This window comes from Schistocerca piceifrons, chromosome 4 (genome assembly GCF_021461385.2).
Source record: "Schistocerca piceifrons isolate TAMUIC-IGC-003096 chromosome 4, iqSchPice1.1, whole genome shotgun sequence".
Lineage (NCBI taxonomy): Eukaryota > Metazoa > Arthropoda > Insecta > Orthoptera > Acrididae > Schistocerca > Schistocerca piceifrons.
In genome coordinates, this window is record NC_060141.1 from 222,727,276 (window position 1) to 222,739,232 (window position 11,957).

Genomic DNA, 11,957 nt, shown 5'->3' on the forward strand with positions numbered 1-11,957 from the left:
TGAATTCAGAATATAGTAGCGCACACTGGACAAATCCGCTGTCACACTGTTAACGTAGGAATCACAATACTCTCACATGAATGTAGGAACAAGTCTGGACTGTGGCGGACTGAAATGTTGCTTTGCAGTGAGTGGCCATAAAATAAAATGCTCGAAGACACTAGTGCAGTTTGAACAGGGAGATGATAGCAGCTTTTGGTTTAAGAGGAATAATGGTCCAATACTAACAAGAAAAGGTAGATTATGGCTAGGGCTTCCAAATTCATAGCTACTGACCACTAATCTCCTGCTTATAAATTTAATATAGTTATCTGGAAACTAAACTCCCCATGTTGGGACAGCAGCATATGGTCCAGATGAAACAGTTCTCCACATTGCCTCATGGGAAGGTACAGTGCTGCATTGCAGTTATTTTTACCCCTGGGTTGTTATAAACTACAATTTGGTGCTGGCCATGAGCTGGTGTTGACTCTGGGCAGCCCTTTGAGCCAGCTGTATAATAATACTATTAACATTATCGGATTCTAAAGTCAACGTATAGTAAAAGTCAGTCCTACACGAACAAGATCTTCCTGCCTCAAACTAATGATGCACCACTGAAAGTAGTAATAATCATTTTAGGTCTCTGGCTGCACTAACTGGAGAATAGTCTGTGTTTTATGCCAAAATAGCAGAGGCAGCTGTATGTACAGATGCCTCTGCTATTCTGACTCAAAATGAGTCCAGGTTACATAAATACATATATAAATTGTCGTTAAAATATGGTACTGTATAACTGTCAGTTCTTTGCATAAAGGCAAAAATGTGTGCTGCCACAGGACATTGTTATTACTTTTATGCATTTCTCCATGTTATGAAGCAGATCTTGTGTTATGGTTTAAGGTGATAGAAATGGACAGCAGTTCACAAGACAGTCTTTCCACTGAGAAATAGTTCACTGCTAACTTTTAAGTAGTGTATGAAAGGGGGGATTTGTTTTTGAGAGGAAGTGAGAGCTCCTAACCACATCATGAACTGTCAATCCTCTGCAGGTATTCCTGCATTTTGCAACAGTCTTCTTATATTGCAACCCCACTGTAGAGAAAAGCATTGTCCACAGATATTCTTATGAAGCTTTCAGTGCTTCAGTCAAGAACAATATCATTTTTTTGCAGTGGTGTGGAATTCATCCCCTTTTTCCCTTTTTGATGTTTTGACTTATAGAGTATTCTTTTGGCAACATTTTTGCTATAAAGAATGGAAAATTCATCATTTCTGCCGTTACAGCAAGTGTGCTTAAAGTATGCAAACTGACTGAAATCCATGAAATTCGGGGTAGTCAAACTTTGTTTATGTTGTATTCGAATGCAATCAAATTTTATTGAAATTATGTGATAAAATACTGGCCTTGGTAGAAGATGTTAATTGTTGTCCTCTGAGACTTTCTTGGCTGTAGGACTTAATCTCTGTATTGTAGCTGTATAATTTCAAATAAATGTCTAAAGCTTTCAACAACTGTCTCAACCACTGTCTGTAGTAATGAAACTACTGTCTGCTGGGTGTGGAATGGTGTTACTCAAGGCAGGACAGTTTGGAGCCTTTCAGAAGATGACTTAAGTAAGACATCTGTGGGCAGGCAAGTTGAGCAGCATCTGACAGTTCCAGTCTGCTGTGCAACTAAGCGGTGTCGGGTAGCATGAAGGAGGCTCCACATTTGGAACTGCAGACCCTGCCTCACTACAAACAGTGTGCATCCACCTTTGATTTTGCTCAGTGTCCAGAACCTGTCCCATATTCTAACTCTGTACCCCTGATCTTGGTCAAAATTATTACAATTTAATGTAATCAACTGAAGCAGTTAATTATTGGTTCAAGTAATAACATATACTTTGTTACAGAATAAATGCAGCGAGCACTCACACATTCGTTAATAAGGAACTGTAAAGTTTTTGTGATACATGCAAGTCTGATTTGAAGTAACTTTCTAATTACATGTATACTGATAATAACAGCAATTTTTCATTTCCTGTACTTATTGTTTTAGAACAACCAGATCTGCAGTGTGCAAGTCTTGGAAGTGCAGTGGGAAAATATACTTGAGGCTTCAAACATAAATTGTGTCCCAAAGTCAGAAAGCCAGAAGAAGAAATCATAGGTGAGTTTTGGACTTCTTTGCAAAATATTCACTTCCATTCCAGATATTAAATGGTTTGAAAGAAGGAACATTTTTTCTCCTTTCATCTGTTGCACAGGAAAGTAAAAACTAACAGTAATTGTATTATGTCATGAGTCCTTCTTCATAGATAGGTATAAAATTTTATCCACCATTCTGGAGTTTTCACATACAAATACTGTTGGCTTCTTGGCCAAGCATGAAATTAGTGAACTCGGTTAGGCAAATGGTAGTGAACTCTCAGAGGGTAATAGCTATGGGATGCTTGATGATAGACTCAGATCATTGCTGTGAAATTCTATTAATTCTTCCTGACAGTAGCTAAAACAAGGAGGGAAAAATGGGCCATTGAAACCAAAATATTTAGGTCACTGTAAACAATTAACTCCTCTAATTATGTCACTATTTCAACTAAAGCACTAAATTCTTGTGCTGACTTGGTAGCCACACCGTCCCTCCCTCCCTCTCTTCTTTGTGTAACCTCTCTAGTCAGTTGATGATTAAAGGTTAATTTAATAAAAAGCTGGAATATGTTACGGAAATACCCATTTAGAAAAGTATATAACCAAATGAGCTGTAATTAGAGGCCTCTTGCACTCCTGTTCTCAAAAAATATTATACAATTTATCAGAATGTTATGACCCTATAATAGGCTGAGAGTGCAAATTTCACTTACACTAATGTTCATATTAAACATTTTTTAACTTTGTCAGTAATAGTATTGTTCAATGTTTAGTATGAACTGCTAGATACAAATTGCAGCCGTATACTGTTCAAGGAAGAATAATAACTTTTTGTTGTCTCAATTAGTTGAATTAGTTGTTGGTATGAGTATACTGTAAGTAGCCCACAGTAGTTACTGCAGCCAATGTGCAGTTTCACCTGTTCCACACCCCTGAAGGCTCTCCTTCAAGGACGAATAATATAGACTGAATATAAAAGTAAGACAACATTAATAAAGCATTTAAAGTGGTGTGTCTTAATACCCTGTCAGATTTATGGTCTTGAACCAAACATGCAGCAGGCAATTTATTAGCAGTTTATTACAAACCTTGCTAGTGCTGTCATGATTTCTCTGTGAACACAAGAAATGCATTCACAGTACAGCAAGTTAGGTCTTACAGAGACAAGCTTACCATATTTCTTTGGTTCCAACCCAGGGCATATTACCATGCTTTTTTCGGTCCAATACAGAACACAGTTTTGAAATTACTTTAAAGTCCTAACAGTTTATTGAAACATTAACTTTGTATTGAGTTGTATTTTTCACTAGACATGACTATTTTTAAATTGTTTGTTTGTTTTAATTACACCACAAAATTCAGAACAAAAAAGTTTTGAATTAATTTTATCATTTAGCAGATGTTTGACAGTAGATACTGAAAGTTTACTCCTTTCTGCAGACCAAAGTTTGCCATAATTGAAAAAAACTCCCTCAACTGGGGCGGATGTCGCAGGCAAAGATATCAACAAACTCAAATCATTTTAGAAACATTGCAGCATGAAATATCAGTCTTTTGAAATACGTTAAAAATTGCTATCAACTTCTTTTAAATAGTATTTGATACTTTTTCAGAACTGAATTATGTGGTTCAACAATGTTCCTTCCTCATACAGCACATCAATGTATATGGAAAATCTTTAGCAACATACTCACAATCCAGTTCCTCTTACTCCCATTTTGACTTCAAAAAAATTCTAATGTTTCATGAAGCAGTGGTGTTAGTAGTACTTCTATATTTAGCTGCTTTCATGTGGTCTTATTATCACCATTTGTTTTATTTGCAACCAAAAATTCTCCAATTAATAGTGTGCAGTAAACACACTCATTGTTATTGTTATTACACAGTTTCAAAAATTTGTATTCTTGTTAGACATATAAGATACAAATCACTGCTGCAGGTTGTCTTGTTTCTGTGCAGTGGGTCTGATGTCTAGCCAAACTGATATAATGATGTGCTCTGGTTAGTTACAGTCTCTAAAACAACTCATTTGTGTCTTCACTGCCACCAGTTTAGCAGTAGAATTGCTTAAATTTACTCATCTGCTTTTGTTTCTCATAGCAGATATTCTAGATTCCTGTGACCACCAAGCTCGCTGAATCTGTCATCCCATATCAACTTAGGAGCAAGCACAGTGTTTTCCTTTAGTTTAAAATTTCTTGTTAATTTGTTTGGTAAATAACTGAGTATCTGATTTACAATGTGATAATGGATTCTTGTGTAGCTTCTAAGTAGAAAAATTTTTTTTGTTTAAGGGGTCACAAACAAAATGATTGTAATTTGTTCCACTGAGAATCATTTATTACTAGATGGTAGTCTTTGTGTTGTGTCAACATCAGGTAACTATTGACGAGTGTCCATGAAGGCACTCACAAGCTTGGAACCCAAAAACATAAACAACTAGGATTACAGAATTATCCAATTCGTTACTTTTCACACAGTCTCACATTTACACTCCACAATTTCTTGTTTACTAGTTACAGTTTCATGTAAATACACAAATATTTTTGGTAATGAATTACACTCCTTGTGGGAATTAAGGAATGAAATGTGCTGCTTGAAAATCCTACTAATCTATGTACCTTATGGACTTTACGAAAAAATCTAGCAATGTATCCCAACAACACAGATCTACTCTTACCTTCCATTTGTAACAATGCCAAGTCATGCTTGAAGTTAAGAATTGTGTCCTCAGGCTTTCCATAGCAGTCTCAGTGTGACAGCATAAACTTTGCTCAAAGAATCTGTGGAGGGAGGGGCGGGGGTTACATTAGAGTTGGTATTTTCCAAATTCCTTATTTTTTAATTCAATATTCCAGACTTAGAATTTGGCTAATTTACATACATAATTCTTCATAACATAAGTGATGGGAAGATTTATGAAGAAAAAGTGTAAGATTTAACGAACCAACAATGGCAAGGTCATTAGAGATGGAGCACAAGCTCGATTGTGGAAGGAAACTGGACATGTACTTTACAAAGAAGTGATCTTAATATTTGCCAAAAAGAAATTTAGGAAATCAACAAAAATCTTAAAGTTGTATGATACTGAGTTGAACTTCCAACCTTCTGAATGTGAAGATAATCTAGTAACCACTGGATCACATTGCTCAGTACTGGTACCGCAATTTGTTATTTGGACTATGCTCCTATGGGTTACTGCATGGAGAAATTAACCTGTCACCATCTTGAATTAAGAAAAACTGTAAGAAAATAGTAAAGAGTGCTTACTGTGCTTCCTTTCATTGTCACCTGAAATACATGGTGCATTATTTGTTGTGTAACTGTCAGATTACAAAAGCCAGTGGTTGAATCAGCAACTGCAACATCTTGCATGATGATGACGGCCAGCTGGTCAGCCGAAATATTGTGTCCACTTGACTTATTCCGACTGCAAACTCTACAAGAGTATATTAAAAAGCTAAACTCCTCCCGAACAGGCCATGAAGGCCCAATGATACTGACCAGCCGCTGTGTCATCCTCAGCCCACAGGCATCACTGGATGCAGATATGGAGAGGCATGTGGTCAGCACACCGCTCTCCTGGCCATATGTCAGTTTCCGAGACCAGAGCCGCTACTTCTCAATCAAGCAGCTCCTCAGTTTGCCTCACAAGGGCTGAGTGCACCCCGCTTGCCAACAGCACTCGGCAGACCAGATGGTCACCCATCCAAGTGCTAGCCCAGCCCGACAGCACTTTGGTGATCTGACTGGAACCGGTGTTATCACTACGGCAAGGCTGTTGGCTACAGTACATCTGCAAACAATCTAAGGGGGCTGCTCAGATTATCACCTAGGTCATTTATGTAAATCAGGAACAGCAGAAGGCCTATGACACTACCTTGCGGAACACTAGATATCACTTCTGTTCTACTCGATGATTTACCATCTATCACTACGAACTGTGACGTCTCTGAGAGGAAATCACGAATCAAGTCACACAACTGAGATGATACTCCATATGCATGCAATTTGATTAATAATCACTTGTGAGGAATGGTATAAAAGACTTCTGGAAATCTAGGAATATGGAATTGATCTGAGATCCCTTGGCAACAGCACTCATTACTTCATGGGAATAAAGAGCTAGCTGTGTTGCACAAGAATGCCATTTTCTGAATCTGTGTTGGTTATGTATCAATAAGTCATTTTCTTCAAGGTGATACATAATGGTTGAGTACAGTATTGCTCCAAAATCGTACTGCAAATTGAGGTCAGTGATATGGGTCTGTAATTCAATGGGTTACTCCTATTTTGAATTCCGGAATATTTACTTCATCTTCTTTCGTGAAGGAATTACAGAAAACTATATTTAGTAACTCCGCTTTAGTGGCACCATCATCGGTAACACTTTGAAAAGTTCATAGGCTGCAGTTGTGGCAAAAGGTAAAAACTGTTCTGAAAGAGTGATAGCTTCAGGTGTCCAGTCATCACTGTGTTTCAGACCTGTGAGAGAAAAATGTTCCCTTTGTAAACCTATTGTGTGTTTTTCATGTAAGACCACCACATGCTGTGTGGAGGAGGGACATAGTGTACCAGTGTCATTGTCTACCCTTCCTATTCCTTTTGCTGGTAGTACTTGGTAAGAGAGACTGTCAATACTTTTTATTATTTATTTTTTTATTTACTCATCAAATTCCATTGGACCAAATTGAGGAGCAAATCTCCACAGTCATGGAACATGTCGGTACATTAAATTACAGCATAAAAGTAATAACAGAAAAATAAAATGTTTATGAACCCCAAAAAAATCAAGCCATAAGTTTAAGTAAATGCAATCAACAATACAACAAGAATCAGCATAATTTTTCAAGGAACTCCTTGACAGAATAGAAGGAGTGACCCATGAGGAAACTCTTCAGCTTTAATTTGGAAGCACATGGATTACTGCTAAGATTTTTGAATTCTATGGATACAGCAGTATACTGCACAACTTTCTGGACAAGAGCACTTATTGCCTGAACCACCCATTTATGAGTCATAAATATCCTTTTAGAATGGGAAGAGTTACCCCAAAATATAATACCACATGATATAAGCGAATGAAAATAAGTGAAGTAGACTAATTTTCATGTCGAACCATCACCCACTTGAGATACCGTTTGAATAGTAAAAATGGCAGCATTAAGTCTGAACAAGATCCTGAATGTGGGCTTTACACTACAGCATACTATCTATCTGAACACCTAGAAATTTGACTGTTCAGTTTCAGTAATCATATGCCCATTCTGTTAAATTAAAACATCAGGTTTTGTTGAAATGTATGTTAGAAACTGTAAAAACTGAGTCTCACTGTGATTTAGTGTTAGTTTATTTTCTACAAGCCATGAACTTATGTCATGAACTGCACTCTTCTCTATGGGGCAAAATTTCTCTAATGTTGGGGTATGGCCATTACCTGATATATATAAATATATATAGTATGTTTCTTGACTCATTTTGGAATGTGGGGGCCACTCAGAATTTTGTACTGCTCTCCACAATGCATAATGCCTTTCTTGAAATGTCCCTGATTACAATTATTAAAGCTTTCAGTAGTATTCTTACATTGATGAAACAAACCTTTGATGAATTTTACAGCTCTTCTTTGAATTTATTCTTGATTGTTAATCTGACTTGATAATTTACAGCTGAATGAACAGTATCCAAGAATTTGTTGTGAACGACATCTTACTTATTGAATTACTCTTCTGTAGAATCCTTCCAATAGATCAACCTGGCATCTGTCTCTGCAATGGCACTAGAGTTATATGTCCAGGGAGAGGGATAGCAAGAGTATGGGTGGAGTATAGAAGAGCGCTATCTGGTGGAGTGTGCAGGGACTTCTGTAGAAGGGGGCAGGACAAGGTTGCCAGGAAGGCTGTAGAGCAGGGGGAAAGGGCAGCAGAAAAGGGGAGGAGCAGAGAGGAGAAAAGACTGGTGGGTGCATTGGCAGAGAGTGAGGGTGAGAGAATGTGAATTGTGAGGAGGTTATAGCACAGAGTGGGCAGAAGCTGTGGATGGTGGGTGTGGGGACAGTAGGTTGTCATAGGATGAGGCCGAGTGAATGGAGAATGTATTGTAAGAATAACTCCCATTTGCACAGTTCAAAGAAGCTGCTGTTGGAGAGGAGAACCCGGGCCACTTTGCCTGTAGTCACAGTGTGGTGGTGGCCGTTCATCTTCATAGACAGCTGACTGTCATATCAATATAAAAAGTTGTGCAATGACTGCAGCAGAGCTGTATATGACATGACTGCTGACTACCAACCATCTGTCTACCAGGCTGAATGGGTACTGCTGAACTGTGGCTAGGAGCAAAGTAGACCACCCTGTGGGACAACATTCTTGATTTTAATGGGTACTTCACGACCCAGTCCAATTGGATCCTCCCCTCCACCACTGGCTTTTCTGAACTGCACAGATGGGAGTTATCCTTACAACACGTTCTCTGCTCCTGAAAATATCCCAGCCTCAACCTATGACAACCGACAGTCCCCACACCCTCTACCTAACAGCTTTTGCCCCCTCTCTCCTATGACCTGTTCCCAATTCACGTTCTCTCATTGTGCTTGTTCTCTGCCTAGGCACCTACCAGTCTTTTCCCTTCTCTGCTCCTCTCCTTTCCTGCTACCTGTCCCCCTCCCCCCCCCCACCCCCCCTCATCACCCACAGCCTCCTGACGTTGCTCCTGGCATCCTTGTTCTGCCACCTTCTACAGTAGGCTCCACTCTCCACCAGGCAGTGCCCCTCTCTTCCCTCCACTTTACTCTTCTATCTCATTCTGAGTGCTGCTTTTGTTCAACACAACAGTTGCTGTCCAGATAGAGTGGTCAGAGATTGTGGTCATGTGTCCATGTGGTGTACCTTCTTGTGTGAACGTGTGTGCTTTTCTTTCATTTCTGAAGAAGGCTTTGACCCAAAGCTTCCCGCATAACAGTCATTTTCTTGCACCTGTCTGCAAATCAGCACATCATATTTATGGTGAGTAGCAGTCTATCCTTTTCATAATTGTTGATATTTCAACCTGGACTTTCCATTGTTTGATTTTGCTGATACTTAATACTGTAACTCAACACTGATTGTGCAGTGAAACAATACTGGATGCTTTCAATTAGTTATGTACATTACGTTACTCTTTTATGCTGAGATTTGAATCAGACAATGATGTGGATGTGTTGCTGCATTTTGTAATAAGTTTCTAATGATACCACCACCTTCTAGATGCCTGCCACCATCTAAATGGGGATACAGCAGTTATCTGACATATCATTTATATATATATTGTGAGCAAGAATGGTTGTATTTCGCTGTTTTTGTACACAACAGATGCTATTTTTGCTTATGACAATGTCTTCCCCTTTAAGAATGACCTGCTGACTTGTCCAGTCACATATCTGGTCAGATTTTTTTATTCACATGTGTTCAGTTTTACCATACGTTTCCTGTAGCTCCATAAGGGCTATGCATTGCTCAGAATGAAAAGTAGCTCTTCCAGATATTTATGGACTTACAGTTTGAGACACAATTCAGACCACTGTGCAGACATTGTAATAAACAGTTTCCATAAAAAAGGTTCTTAATGTGAAGCATAGGTTGAGTGCAAGTATTTTAATTATTCTGCTGTTAGCCAAATGGATTAACCAAATTGCACAATTTTCCTAATAACTGGTAATGCATTGACTTACCATAGAAGAGAATGGTCCACCACATTGTGCACAGTAGTTATGCCTGACAAAGCTAAAATTGTTGTAAGTTAAGGAAAAAAATACAGAAGTATAATGCAATTGCCTCCTGTTTGTACCCAAATGAAACGAAAAATTTATTTGTGATTGATGGATAATTTTATTACAGATTCTACTTCGCTTTTTTTTCTAGCGTTTAAGAAGTCCAAAGCAATTTTGCCTTTGCAAAATTGTGCAAAACTTTTTTTTTTATTTTCCAGGGATGGTACTGAAGTCAACGTAATATCCTTCATAACTCTGAAAACATTGGCTTTGATAACTTCCAGAATGGACATCTTTTGACAACTTGAATGATGTGGCTAATCTGCAATTAAGTCTGAAGTTTTTCCATATTATATAAAACAATTTCAAATAGATTCATGTAAAGGATAAAAAAAGAAAGAATAAAGGAACTTTTAGATTGAAATGTGTGTGTATATATATTTTAATGAAATGAAATTCCTTGTTGCTTCCATTCAGTATTTTTTTATGTAATTTTAGTTTGCAAAATAAAGAATGAAAACTCTTTCACCAACACATCTGTGAGCAAGCATTGATCCTGCATATTCTTTGAAAACTGTCTTCTTTCTTCAAAATATGCAGTGTGTACTGTCATATTCTGTACATAATTGTAGTTGGAGATATAAACTTGCCCTGTTCTGCATTAGACATCATTTGCAGGAGTTTGAGAACAGGATGATAGTGCAGATTTTACTTACCATATTGTTGCAGGAAGTAAAACTAAGAATTTGCATAGTAGTGCAGAACTTGATGTTCAAAGTCAACCATCATTTATCAGATTGAAGTAGACCAAATATCTTCCTAGTATATCAATTGGAATTCTTCATATGTAGTTAACTATACAGGCAAAGGAAGTTAATGTTTTGATACACTGTTGCAGGCAGCTTTCACTTTCTTGAAAGGGATTGCGAATAGGCTTCATATAGTGAAGCAGAGTAAAGTCATGCTCACACCTGATGAGGAAACTAATGCGAACACAATTTCCTGTGTGGCTGTTGAGTTCTGAGATATGTTGATACACAATGTGGTTAGAAACATTATTTGCAGCCAAAACATTCTCCATCAGCAGTTACTAGCTACACAGAGTTTTCTAACCAAAATTGAGACACTTGAAATGAACTTTATTGATGACTTCCAAAAGATATGCAGAGCAAATCCTAAAGAAAACTATTAAAGTGTCATTGGATTTAAAGGTGCTCAAACACTGATGAGAGATCTCTAAAAATATCTGATTTTGTCCTACATAATATATTATTGATAAAATATTGGAACACGCAAACCAAGTTTTGAACTTTTCAGTAGTCTTAAAATATTATGTCAGTTTTTGAATCTAACATAAATCTTCCCACTGACAAACCTTCTTTTATTATTGTTGACGTTTTTTGTAGCTTTTATATTTCTCCCTAGCTCTCCATATTAGTTTATCTTTGGAAGTTCTCCTTGTATATGTATAACTACTATACCTTACTTACAACTGAGTCTGCTTACTGTAGTTAAGTCTTAGTTTCCCTCTATAATTTTTACCCCACATTCCTTTATCAATATAATTCTCAGTGCCTCAGGATAGATACTACAGCACACCTCTTCATTTAGTCAGGTTATGCTGTACTATTTTGTTCTGATGCCTACTTCCATAGTTTCCAGAACCAATATTAAGTTAGGAATCTAGGAATATACATGTGTCATATATTAGTCCAATAGGGACAACAACGATATAATTATACTTTGTGGAATGCTCTCTAGTGTCTAGCATGGTGCAGCCATTTATGAAACATGCTATTTGGACAGCACATCTTGCTGTCACCTTCAGGTAAAAGTAGTAGAGACATTGCTATATTTTACCTCCATTGTGCTCTTATTATTCCCCATCTTGGCACCTGCAGACGACAGCTGAAAAAAAATTCTTTGTAACAAAATTGTTTTGGAATCAGAACCTTATGGAGAACTGTGATGTGATCCTCCTCTTCACCAGAGTACCACTGCCTGAGTCCATCAGGCTGCAGGCTGATAAGGGGGAAGTTCTGCCCCATAACGACTAATTTCTTCGAATCGGTTCTCACATCTACAGTCTCTTTGATGG

At 37.7% G+C, this 11,957-nt stretch overlaps 1 long non-coding RNA gene across 1 annotated transcript; it reads left to right on the top strand.

The window, feature by feature from the left end:
* The first annotated feature begins 2,030 nt into the window (after positions 1-2,030).
* Positions 2,031-10,116, top strand: LOC124796462. Its single transcript, XR_007016771.1, has 2 exons — positions 2,031-2,134; positions 10,078-10,116. It is a non-coding gene; the product is annotated as an uncharacterized LOC124796462 (long non-coding RNA).
* The last annotated feature ends 1,841 nt before the right edge of the window (positions 10,117-11,957 follow it).